This window comes from Lissotriton vulgaris, chromosome 6, assembly GCF_964263255.1.
Source record: "Lissotriton vulgaris chromosome 6, aLisVul1.2, whole genome shotgun sequence".
NCBI classification, from domain to species: Eukaryota; Metazoa; Chordata; class Amphibia; order Caudata; family Salamandridae; genus Lissotriton; species Lissotriton vulgaris.
The window spans coordinates 1,403,136,032-1,403,148,634 of NC_141694.1; positions in this window are offsets into that span (position 1 = coordinate 1,403,136,032).

A 12,603-nucleotide genomic window follows, 5' to 3' on the forward strand; every position below is an offset into this window, starting at 1 on the left:
TTTCAGCACCTCCTGGCATGAAAAGCACGCATTGGCACCTACCCTGGTGCGTGGAACTCTGGGGGTTGCAGTCCTCTGAAGAAGACAACAGGCGGCAAGGTGATGACCGCGGGCAAGCAAACAAGGACTCCCGCGCTGCAGGAGTCCAAGCCCTCTTTTCAGCGCCTGCTGGCACGAAAAGCCCATGTTGGCGCCTCCCCGGGCACGTGGAACTCTGGGGGTTGCAGTCCCCTGAAGTTGGCAGCAGACGGTAAGGTGATGACTGTGGGCAAGCAAACACGGACTCCTGTGCTGCAGGAGCCCAAGCCCTCTTTTCAGCGCCTCCTGGCGCGAAAAGCACGCGTTGGCGCCTCCCCTGGCACGTGGAACTCTGGGGAAGTGTGGCTCAATGATTAGAGCGGCAGACCCTGATGCAGAGGTCTAGCCCGGGACCAAGGTTCAATTCCCCGCCTCGGCGGGTCTTGGGCTCAAAATTCCACAGACCTGATAATTCTCGCCTCGGTGCCTATTCCAATCATGGAGTCCCACTCTGCAACTCTGGGCAATAGCCTGCTTAATCTCCACAACGGCCCCCACAAGGCTAAGGATGCCTGGCCTACACCTTGGGGGAGCCCAGGTGTGGACGCCTCACAGCGAAAGCCAGCATGGGTTCCACAGTGGTATTCGTACAAGCGCCTTGAGACCCTTGAGGGTGAGTAGTGCGCTATACAAGTATCAATATACATTACATTTACTAAAGATGACAGCATGCGGCAAGGTGATGACTGCGGCAAGCAAACACGGACTTTCGGTTTGTGTAGTGAGTAAAATGAAGATAACTTAATACAAAACAGTTTCAAATAGGAGCAATCTGTTACGCTGTGAAGTCAGATAAGCATAGGACTCTCCAAAAGGAATTTACAACGGCATTGGCAAGAGACAAGAACTGATAAAGCATAGAAGGTGGCCTTTGCTCTCATCTGATATAAAGCATCCTGCTTTCACCTCAGGCTCTAAACACAAAGGCAACACTAAAGTAATTATGAAGTAAAAGCAAAACACACTGGCGCTGAAGGGAACTACCTTGTGTATGGATGTGCTCATTGTGAGAGATCCAAATGCAGTCACTCAAAATGAAGTTAACCAGTGACTGAAGTATGCTGACTTATTGCCACATAAAGTATGCTGTAGTGAGCAGAAGCAAAATGTAAATGACAGAATATCAGACTAATGGATGAGGAGAGGTGGCTCAATCCCCCTTATGATAAGTATAGTAGATATATAACAATCTAAGTGTCTTGGCTAATTCAGACCTAAAAGTAACTCGGGATATTGACAAGAGACTCATTCGAGCAGAAAGTGTCTCTTTGCATGACATTTTTTGCTCTCACCAATATCTTGTGATCAAACAAAAATGCAGGATTAAATAATGAGAAATTTCCAAATTTCATATAACACAACTTTCAAATTTAGGGAATTTAATGAGAGTTGTTGGACCTGGCTCTTTTGGTGGGTTATCAATAGACTTTTTGCCTTCCTCCTGTATTTTATTTTTCTGAGCTTCTTTTTGTTGGCTTTAGGACTCTGGGCACTTTAACACTGCTAACTAGTGCTAAAGTGACTATGCTCTCTCCATATCATGTAGTGGTAATTGGTTTCTCCATGACTGGCTTATTTGATTGACTAGTAAGTCCCTGGTAGAGTGCACCATGTGTGCCCAGGGCCTGCAAATCAAATGCGACTATTGTGCCTGCAGCACTAATTGTGCCACCCACATGAGTAGGCCTGCAAACATGTTTCAGACCTGCCACTGAAGTGTATGTGTGTTTTGTTTAAACTGCCATATCGACCTGGCAAATACACCCACTAGCCAGGCCAAAACCTTCCCTTTTATTACATGTAAGGCATCCCTCCAGTGGGCCCAAGGCAGTCCCATTGGCTGGGTGCAGTGTATTTAAAAGGTAGGACATGTACTGTTGTGTTTTAAATGTTCTGGTAGTGAAATACTGCTAATGTCGTTTTTCACTACAGTAAGGCCTATCTCTCCTATAGGCCAGCATTGGAGCTCCCTTGTAATATCTTACAAGGGTATCTGCCAATTGGGAGCTGTTAGACAAAAAAAGGAGTCTGGTGTCTCTGAACTCATAATTTAAAAACACATTTTTAAGTGAAGTTTTTTTAAATTTCAGGCCTGAAAATGCCACTTTTAGAAAGCTGGCATTTTCTTACTGACCATTCTGTGCCTCTGCCTGCCTCTGAATACACGTCTGGGTCATTATGAGATCAATTGAAGCATCTGTGAACAAAAATGTTTGAAAGTCTTTGCTGGTGCTAGTCCTCTTGATTTCTTAAGAATCAGGGGCAGGACATTCAAAAAATGCAGACACAGGAATTTTAATTATTTTGCATTTAAGTTGTTTGGACATGTCTTGCATGAGTTGAGATGCTTTTTTTTATCTTGGATTTCTTGTAGATTAGTATAGTGAAGCCTGAGTTTAAAGGTAGTTGTCACCAGATCTCTAAAGGGTTTTGTGCATTAACTTAATCCTATGAACTATCGGGAGTTAGTGAAGAGTCATCAAGGCAGTTGAAGTGGATACAGATTTCCTGTGGTTAAGGCTCTGATTCTAGGCCCCTGGTTTTGTATCCTTTTCAGTTTTTGAATTTGTACTTTTGGATGTCTTACACTGACAATAAGCTGGAAAGGAAAGAGCAAAGATTCGAACTTTCTGTTTCCGGGTAATTGGCAGTTTGCAGCATTGAGCATATAGTTTACCTGGGGGTTAAAGGACATTTACTTGTCAAAGATAATACCAAGGCTTTTTTAAGTTGCTAACAGAAACAGAGGTTGTCTCAGTGGACTAGCTCAAATGAAAAGCAATGTGGGGTATACGTTAGTCCTATTGTTGTAGATAGGGACCTCTTTTTGTCTCACGTTTGAAGCATAGGAAACTTTACCCTGTTTAAGAAACAGTATACTGCAAGGCAGACATGGAAGGTAGTTTTAGTTAATTGTATTTTTCATATAATCTGAATACGAGTTGAGAATCATTTGCAAACAACAGTAATTGCAGTTGGAATGAGTAAATAATCTCTGCTGGAGGACAAATGTAAATTCTACATAACAGGTGATTTAGATAATTCTTGAGGGACTCCACAATAGATGGGTTCCATGCAGATTCCAAAGACCAAGTTCTAACTTGATGTTTTTCTGTCAGAGAGGAATGATGTGATTCACCCTAGGTGGTTTCTGTCATACATATCCACTATTTCAAACTACAGAATAAGGTTTAGTGATCGACAGTGGTGTAAGCTGCTAAATGATTGCAAAGGCTCAGTACTGCTGGTTGGGTTGCATTGGTGGATCCAATCATGTTTTCCTGTATATCATCACTCTTTAAGTTCCTCGTTTTGGCCTAAACTTTGACTGGTAGTTATGTAGAAGGTTAATGGTTCCCAGAGAACTTGATTTAGTTTGTAGTTTCACTTTTTATTTTATCTTGCTGAAGAAGGGAAAATCAGAGATTGGTTTCATATGGTGTATAAGAGTGGCATATGCTGAGGATTGTTTTAGTAGAGGAAAAATGATTGTTTGATTTAGCACAAGTGATACTAGTCCTTATTATATGGATGCATTGATCACAAACCTTTATCACATTTCTGCACATGGGATGGTAGGAATATTTGAGGCTGATATCCTTTCTGCCAACTTTATCACATGGTTTAGCCTAATTGGTTTTGAAGTTATGGAATTCTGCGATAATTGAAGGAGAACTGCGTAAGGTGCAATACTATGACTGCAGAGCTGGGCTTAGGGTGTAGGTTTACTTATTAGACTGTTTAGAGAAGAGATATCTCTAAAGTTTTTCATGAGTTCATCCTTGAGATTAGAGGAAGTTAGTATGGTTTGTGCGTATTACATTTTCTTGGCTGTATTAATAGCTTTGTGGTAGCTTCTCACATGGATTTTACATTCAATTTTGTCTGATTCTGATTTGTATTTCCTCTATTCATGTTCAAGGTTGCAATCTATTCTTTTAATTTCTGCAGGTTCAGAGCTAAACCATTTGTTTGCAGATATTGTTGCTGATTTGCTATATCTGCAGCGAATGGGTGCACGTTTATTAAATAACAAAGCAATGCTGTCATAGAGTTGAATTAGTATTTCATTAGACGAATGGTTAGAGATTGAACTTTCCTGGATTGCATAAAAAGATGAAAATCCGAGTGGCTGACTATATTTAATGGTCGTACTGGGATGTTGGGAGAGGGACCTGAATAACTTTATATTGGATAGTAGATTTGGGCTTGTACCAGAGAATGATTTGACCAAAATACTCGGGTGATGTTAATATTTATCACTGTAAGGCTCCTTGGATAAAATCAGATCTAGTGTGTGATCAGTCTTGTGTGTAGATGAGCGGAATAATTGAGTTAGTCCTAATAGGTCTACATTTCCTACAATGTTTGCTGCTAGGCTAGATGTGGAGTGGACCTTTTGGTTGAACGTATCCTAAATTATAACTTTTCTGGTGCTTGATTCAAGATGTGAGGTGTTGGAAATGGCCTTTTTTGCAGGGTTATCCCCAAACACTTTGCTTATTCCTCCTGTATTTTTCCTGACCTGTGGTTGTTGGCAATAGGACTCTGGGCACTTTACTACTGCTTATCAGTGCTAAAGTGCATATGCTCTCTGTGTACATTGTTATTGTAATTGGTTATCCATGATTGGCATATTTGTATCACCAAGGAGTCCCTAGTAAAGTGCACTGAGTGTGCCAGGGCTGGTGATACAAATGCTACTAGTGGGTCTGCTGCACTGATTGTGCCACCCACATGAGTAGCCCTAAAATGGTGTCTCAGGCCTGCCACCGCAGTGCCTGTGTGCAGTCTGTGAACTGCCATGTCCTCCTGGTCAGTGTCCCCACTGACCAGGCCTAACCCTTCCCTTTCGGTACACATTGGTCACCCCTATGGAAGGCCCAAGGTACCCCCTCGGGCAGGGTACAGTGTTTGTGAAAGGTAGAGCATGTACTAGTGCAGGTGACTTTCTATGGTAGTGAATTACAGTCATTTTCGTTTTTCACTATTGTAAGGCTGTCTTGCCCATAGGCTACCATGGGGAATGCTAGCTACAGTGGTTACCTGCATATCTTCCCATAGGAGTAAGATGGGACATAAAAGTCTGGTATCCCTGAACTCAGAATTTAATAACACATCTTTTAGGAAAGGTGGTTTTTAAATCATGTATTTGAGAACAGCCCTTTTAGAAAGTGGCGGTCTCTTGTCTGACCTTTCTGTGTGCCTTGGCCTGTTTGTGAATTGACTGTCTGGTTTGTGGGTGACAGGGGCTGGGTGGCTCCCAGAGGCTGAGAGGGCCATCCCTGGGCTGAATAGCTTCATCTGCATCTAGATGGGAGGGAGGAGTTGCACCTGGGACCTGAATAGGACTGTGCCAGCCCCCACAGTGCTGGCTCCACCTCCTGTGGTGCATCTGATGTCTCTGCCCTGCAAGGAGAGAAGGAATCATGTCAACAAAGTGCTCCAGGGCTGTGCTTTCCCTCCACAATGCTGGCTCTACCTCCTGCTGGGCGTCTGACGACCCCCCTCTATCTCTGAAAGGAAAGGAGAAGCCAGGAAAACAAAGTGCTGAAGGAACACCTAGAACTGGTTCAGACCGGGCTCAGAGCCCTCCTGCACAAAGGGAACAAAGACTTTTAGGGGTATAAGTACAGGACCCCTGACTACAGAAAATTAGATCATCCTGAAATCAAGAAGGAACCTCTGCCAAGGAGAAAGCTGAAACCGAAGAAGGAAGACTGTCCTGCTGTTGCTCTGCTGGACTGACCTGCTGCTGCTTTGCTGCCAAGGAGAGGAGAAGGACTTTGCTTTGTGCTGTGTCCCCTTGCTTGAAGGAATCTCCAAGGGCCTGAGAAGAGCTGACTCCCTGTTAAGAAGTTCCAGGAACAAAAGGACTTCACCTCCTGCTACCCTGAACTCTACTGAGAGAGATCTGTCCTTCCTAGAGGGCTTGGGCCAGTTGTGGTGCCTCTGGAAGTTGTACCTGTGTTGGGAAGCTGGAAACTAAGTTTTAAAGACTTTCTGCAAGTTTTCACGCACCGCTCGCTTGCGGAGCGCATCCCCGTCAGTGCAAGGAAATTCCGGCTGCTGCGAGGGTCGAGATCGTCGCAGCACTGCCTGAGTCGTCGCAGCCTTCGTTTGCCGGACGCACCAGTCGGGTGCGGGGAGATTATCTTCGCTTCGAGTATCGTCACAGAGCTTGTTGTCACTGGGTGAGATCGTCGCACCGCTTGCTTGTGCCCCGCATCACGTCACTGCGAGAGTCGTCGCAGAGCCATCGCATTGAGGGGCCGCGGGAGGAGAAGTTCGCCGCTGAGCCGCGCATAGTTGTCGCACCGGAGATCATCGCCACCCTGAATATCGTCGCATCATACCTTTTGCGAGCCACTTCCACCGAAACCTGTGCACCGGAATCCCCGCACGGTATTGCATCCCTCCCCATACAGACCGGAGTCACCGCAACACGCCCGCTACGTCCAGCGGGGCAGTCGCATCGCCTCCCCAGGGTCTCAGGAGTGACGCATCGCTTGCTTTTCAACGCTACAGCTTTCACTTGGAACTTTTGTCACATCTAAAGGTACTGTTGGCTAACAAGGGACGCAACTGTGGAATATTTTAATGCAACCTTAAGACACTTTTGAAACCATATTCTTGAACTGTGTATGTTGGATTTTTGTCGTTTTGGTATTGTGTACTTTAGATTAAAAATACCTTTATTTTTCTAAACCGTTGTGGAGTCAGTTTGTGGTGTTTTCACTGGTTTACTGTGAGTGTTGGTACAAATACTTTACACATTGCCTTTGATAAGCCTGACTGCTCGTGCCAAGCTACCAAGGGGGTGAGCAGGGGTTATCTAAAGAGTGGTTCCTCCTTACCCTGACTTGAAGCAAGGGTCCCTATTTGGACAGTGGTACCTACCTCTGCCAACAAGAGACCCCCAGTTCTAACATGAGATATGATTCAGGACTTTTACTAGGAATGAAGATTGGTCTATAGAATATAGTCAGAATGATTAATCTAGTGCCATTGATTGTGCATCATATGGTCAATGATTTGATTTAACAGTTTTTTAGCACTGAATATTTTTACAGTTTTGGCATTTGTGATGGATAATACTCATTTTCCCACACTTTCCAAGCCCATACTTTTTTGTTTCTCCTTTTAAGTAGATATTGTTATAATTTAACAAAGTCATCATTCACAATATGTGTCACTTAAGGGTCACACATCATAATTATTACTGGTAGTTTAGCATCATCTTTACTTGAGAAACCACTTCCAATAAGTATCTAATGTTACCATTTCATGACAGTAACTGTGCAGCAAATGCTCCAACATGTCATCTAGTCGATGTCAGTCTTTCTTCCTTAAATCTATATGCATCGTGGGCCTCAAGTATCACTAGGTCTGGATGTAAGAGGAAGCAGGGATATTTAGACATCTTCCATGCTGTTATATAATACTATTTTTCCATTTTCCATTCCCTCTGCAGGAATGAAACACGTCTGCAGCGCAATTCCACCATTCTTTTAGCTGTGAGTAGCTCTGTAGCCATTAATTAACTTAATGGTAGGGGGGATCTGAAGAGTACTGCTTGTCAACCGTGAGTGTATCCAGGTACATGAATTCTGCAAGTCACCTCCATATCGCCAGCGGGAATCGGTTACATTCTTTGCTATTTATTTAAAAAAATTGCCTAAAAGATATCAACCTAACAGCTCTATATCCAGACATCACCATGCTAGGTGAAAAAAAAACTGTTTCCTGGGGATCTGCATCTTCTGCAGTTAGACTCAACATCCACATCTATGTCACTTAAACCATTTGCTGTACAATAGCGTCTGTTAAGGAATTTGTAATATATATTAATCATTTCCTGCATTTAAAAAAAAAATTCTCTTTCATCTGGGAACAACAGACCAGTCACTTATCACCTGTAAGCACACTTTCCAGGTTTTTCTCCCATTTGCTCATTAATGTTTCCAACATTTCCTTGTATAGTCAGGATACCAAGTGTGTAGGGAGTGAGGCTGATAGTAAGATAGAGAGCAATTGCAGAACTTTAGTTCCATAGGGAATGGCGGTTATGTCTAAACCATTGATCCTCTTAGTTGATAATATAGAAATAGCCCTAGTGGGCGGCTTGAAATCACCCTCCTTCTATTAATCTTCTAGGACTGTAAATCACAACCTAGTAACTTGTTTAACCACCTTTGACTCCACTGTGAGCAGAATAGCGAGGTCATATGCTATTGGGAGCAACTGTAAATATTTGTTATACATCTTTTCAGTCTAGTCTGTACCATATCTAGTTGGTACATGCTTCAGTATTGATCTCCACTGCTGGTCTTCTCAGAGAACACAACACAGTTTCAAGGCGGATTAGATGAGCCCCAACTTATTGAATGACTAAGTGCAGTATATGAACGGGGAAGGTGGTATCAATAATATGTATGGGAGTGGGAATGTGCCCTGCATGGTGGTTCGGTGTGCACTTCTGCCATAAGTTACCTAACTGCGAGTGAACCTCATATTCTGAATTTCTTTTGGCCCCAGCACCCATGAATTCTTGCATGTGCTCTGAGCATAAGTCCCGAAATGGACCCTGTGAACTGAAGTCTAGCTCTGAGGGTAAGTGAAATGCCCAACAAAAAGAACTAGGATGCTACTGTGCCATTCAACTATCACTCATGTCAATTAACTGACGGCTAAGGAAAAACAAATCAGATTTTTAAAAGGACTCTCACCAACCAACCTAGCTGGTGGCATGCTTGAACATTGGGTTCCTACCTAAGATGGCGAATGCATCTTAGGTGTGATGTGATGCCTGATTACAGCAAAGCTAGATTTTTCCTTTGTGATAAGGTGAATTTGTGAGTCATTTTTTAAAACTACCTTCAGGATATCTGTCCTTGAGGAAGACATATTTATAATGGACTCCTGGGTTAGGGTTATAAATGGTGGTGGATGATCAAGGAGAAATGAGTGGTCTCTCACATCTTGGTGTTTGGTCGACATGTTTCAGCCAATGATGTGTGCTGGTTGAGTCACAGTGGCTTTCTCCACGACCAAGATGCTAGGGCTGAAAAACCCTAGTGAACGCATACTCACAAAGGCATGAGTATATGGGGTGGTTTGTTCGTAACTTGTATTTTTCACCAAACTTCTTGTAGTACCTGCAAAGATTAAATACAGTGAAACAGTCATAATACATCAAGACACAGTAAAATTAAAAAGCATTGATGAAGATAATGCAGAGCTGGCGTAGCAGGCGTGTGTTGTGCAACATGCTCATCATGCCACTGGACAAATGTATTAGGTTTTCGAGAGACGTTTTGTATTCAAAAAGCATGCAGTTGTCAAAAACATTTATGGGTCCATGTGTAAAAATCGGTTCACTGACAAAATATCCAAACCACAAATATCGTGGGACATAAATAGCGTGTCAAAAATATTGAGCACAAAAATTTTGTTATCCTATACTTATAAACTTAATAACAAACGTATAGGGGAAAAATATTGCTATGCACTAATATTGAACACAAAAATATTGTTTGTAATAATATACATATTAAATATATTAACATTAAACAGTAATATAATGTAAATTAAATATAGGAAGAAGGACTGCCCTACTGCCTAAGAAGGAAGATTGGACCTGCTTGACTTGAACCCAGGCTGCCCAGAGGTGACTCCAAGGGTCAGTTGGCTGAACTCTTGTTTGAGCTATAGGGACACAACTAGCTTTCAGGCACCTCCCTGCAACTGCCCAACTGCCTAGCACCAACAGCTCCTGCCTGAGCCCTGCTGTTGTCCTGTGGTTGAGTGAGTCATGATCCCCAAGAGCCTCGTTCTTTACAAGAACAGGGTAAACCCAAATAAAGTCACTGGGACCTGGATATAATGCTGTACATTGAGAAGGGGTCCCAGTACAAGATCATTTAAAGACAACAATTCACATTGCAATAGCAATAGAATCAAATAATTATACCGAATATCGACAGAAAACATATCAGGCAATCATGAAGGTACACTGCTATTTAATCACAATGGACCTCGCATAAACCACAATTCATTGGTTGTTTGAAAAAACAGATTGGTGCCCCAATGGGTGAGGGGAAAGGAGGGGGGAGGGTGGTGCGACGTCATGCAAGAATAGAAAAGGATTTAGAAACAATGTGTCAAGTCAAATGGCCTTATTGGTCAAGAATCAAATATACATAGTATGCTTCCATCAGGAGCCATAGGAGAACCAAAACAAATGTTAGACACTATTTATGTTGCCATGCTGCAGCTGCCTGCGCCAATGTAATATAACTGAGGCACGTGCTGGTGTAATTGTAGGCTGTCGACGTTTCGACCCCAAAGCGATGAAGGATCACTGAAGGCCTTACAGGGGGTCTTCATCAGGACCGGGAGTGATGGGTGGGGTGGTAGGGCCAGGTGCCTAGTGTGCAAACGAATAGATGTGTTTAGAAAATGGGCTACTGGCAAATTAAATTAAAACAACACAAAGTGCTGGGAATAGAATTACCGTGATAGTGTGTGTCACAGTGAAATTATCATGTTGGTGCAGGCGCCACGCGCTCTGCAAGTGCACAAGACAACGCGGAAGGCAGTAGAGTTACCTAAAGGACAAATATTTTTGCTTTTGGCCAACTTTTTCTTACATTGGTGATAGAGCCCTGGAGTCGGTCCAACAATAACGTGTGAAAAAAACATGTCAAAACAAAACTGGAATTGAGAATGCAAAAAAGGCTGTTAGCCAACTCCAGACCTGTTGCTATTGCCAATGCTTGTTTGTGTTGTTTTATAGACGAGAGAGTCCCCAACAACACCCCAGTTTCAGATTCACAAGGAAAACGGTTTAAGAGTTAGCTGATGAGAAATCAGCGCATTCATTGTCAGCAACAACTTGAACTCAGGAAATACTTATAAGTTCTTTGGGGTGGGAACTTCAAGAGGGCGTAAGCAAAGGAAAAGCTGTGGACTACAGGGGCCAATAATTACAGTCTATGTAAGACTTCACGCACGTCTGCAAGTGTGCACAACCCTAATTTGCATGCCTAGAAGGGAGCACGAGAGCAGCAGAGAGACGCGCCCTTGATGTTCCACTTATCCATGCTGCCCATTACACGGCCGGCCGTGACCTTTCCCCTCCCATCTCCTTCCGGGTTCCTCTGCAGTGCAGACAGCCTTGCTGAATGGCACCTAGCCCGGCTGGGGCGGACACGCCCGGGGAGAGGAATCCGCGGCCCCCGTGTCTGGGGCTAATGCACAGGCTGAGCCCATGCACGGCGCTGGTGTGGGAGGGAGACGTGCATGGGGGCGAAGGGAAGCGTCAGGGGGAATAGGCGAGTGGCATTATGGTAATGTGGCGGGTCACTGGGAGGTGCTCGGAGGGAGGTGGCAGCCGCTCAGTCATGTAATTCAATAACGAGGCTCGCTTACCGGGGTTCAAAGGGCGGCCCTACAGATTAGTAACGAGAAAAGTGAAATCCGTGTTTTCCTTTGTTGCTGCCTTTATTCATCTGCTCGATAAATTGGAGAAAAAAATAGGATTGATAACAATTGGGCAAGAACATTTGTAATACAGCGCCAGTGGTAAGCAATAATGGCCCATAAATAAATGGAACATTGGGCAAGGATCGTTGGTTCTGCGTGCCTTTGCCTTGCACCACGCAGAATGAAGCTGATGTCACTCGTACAATCCTGCTGTGGAATGCATTTCCTGCATACTACGCCCACCCGTGGTTTCCACTTTCAGATGTTGTATTTCCAGTTCTGGCTGTTTTATCGTTATTGTTCTTCATGGCACTCCTGGGCGTAGAAAACAGCACATTGGCGCTATATATAGCAATAACATCAAAATAGTATGTGCACACTAGACGCAAAGAGAGTTTCTTCACTGGACGCTGAAGTAATTGTAGTCCAATGTAGTCCAATGAATGACCTGTGCTCAGCACACGCTGGTACTGGAGTGTCAGAGATTCCCAAGTCGTCACGGAGGTTTGCTCAAATCAGCTGCTTTAGTAGTTGTGTAACACGGGGCCCATGAAGTCTGGCTGTGGTTGTGCATCACGTGACCCCCAGCACCAGCTGCTTAAACAAGACGGAGGGCATTGCTGTGGGGAGTGGGGCGGAGAAATGCGACAGAGCGGCAATGAGGGAATGTGTGAAGCAGCAGGGGCCTTTGAAGTGAAGCTAAGCTTCACTTCAAAGGTGTGGGAGGAGTGTTGGGGAACAGATGGCTGGCGATTTGTTGAAGTGCACGTGCATTTTAACTCATTGCGCTTGCGCATTGAGCTAAAATCGCACATGCACTTCATCAAATCGCCAGTCTGGTTGAACTCTGTTTAAGCCCCTATAGTCTCGCTCCGCTCAATGTGCATGCGCATTGACAGGCGAGACCTAAAAAGGCTCAGAAAACCAACAACGGTAATTCTTCCCATCAAACAGAGAAGCCCTTACTAGTACGCTCAAATACCTGGGAAGAAAGGCTCAGGGTTCCAAAGTCCGAAGGCTGTCACCTCGTTACATCAG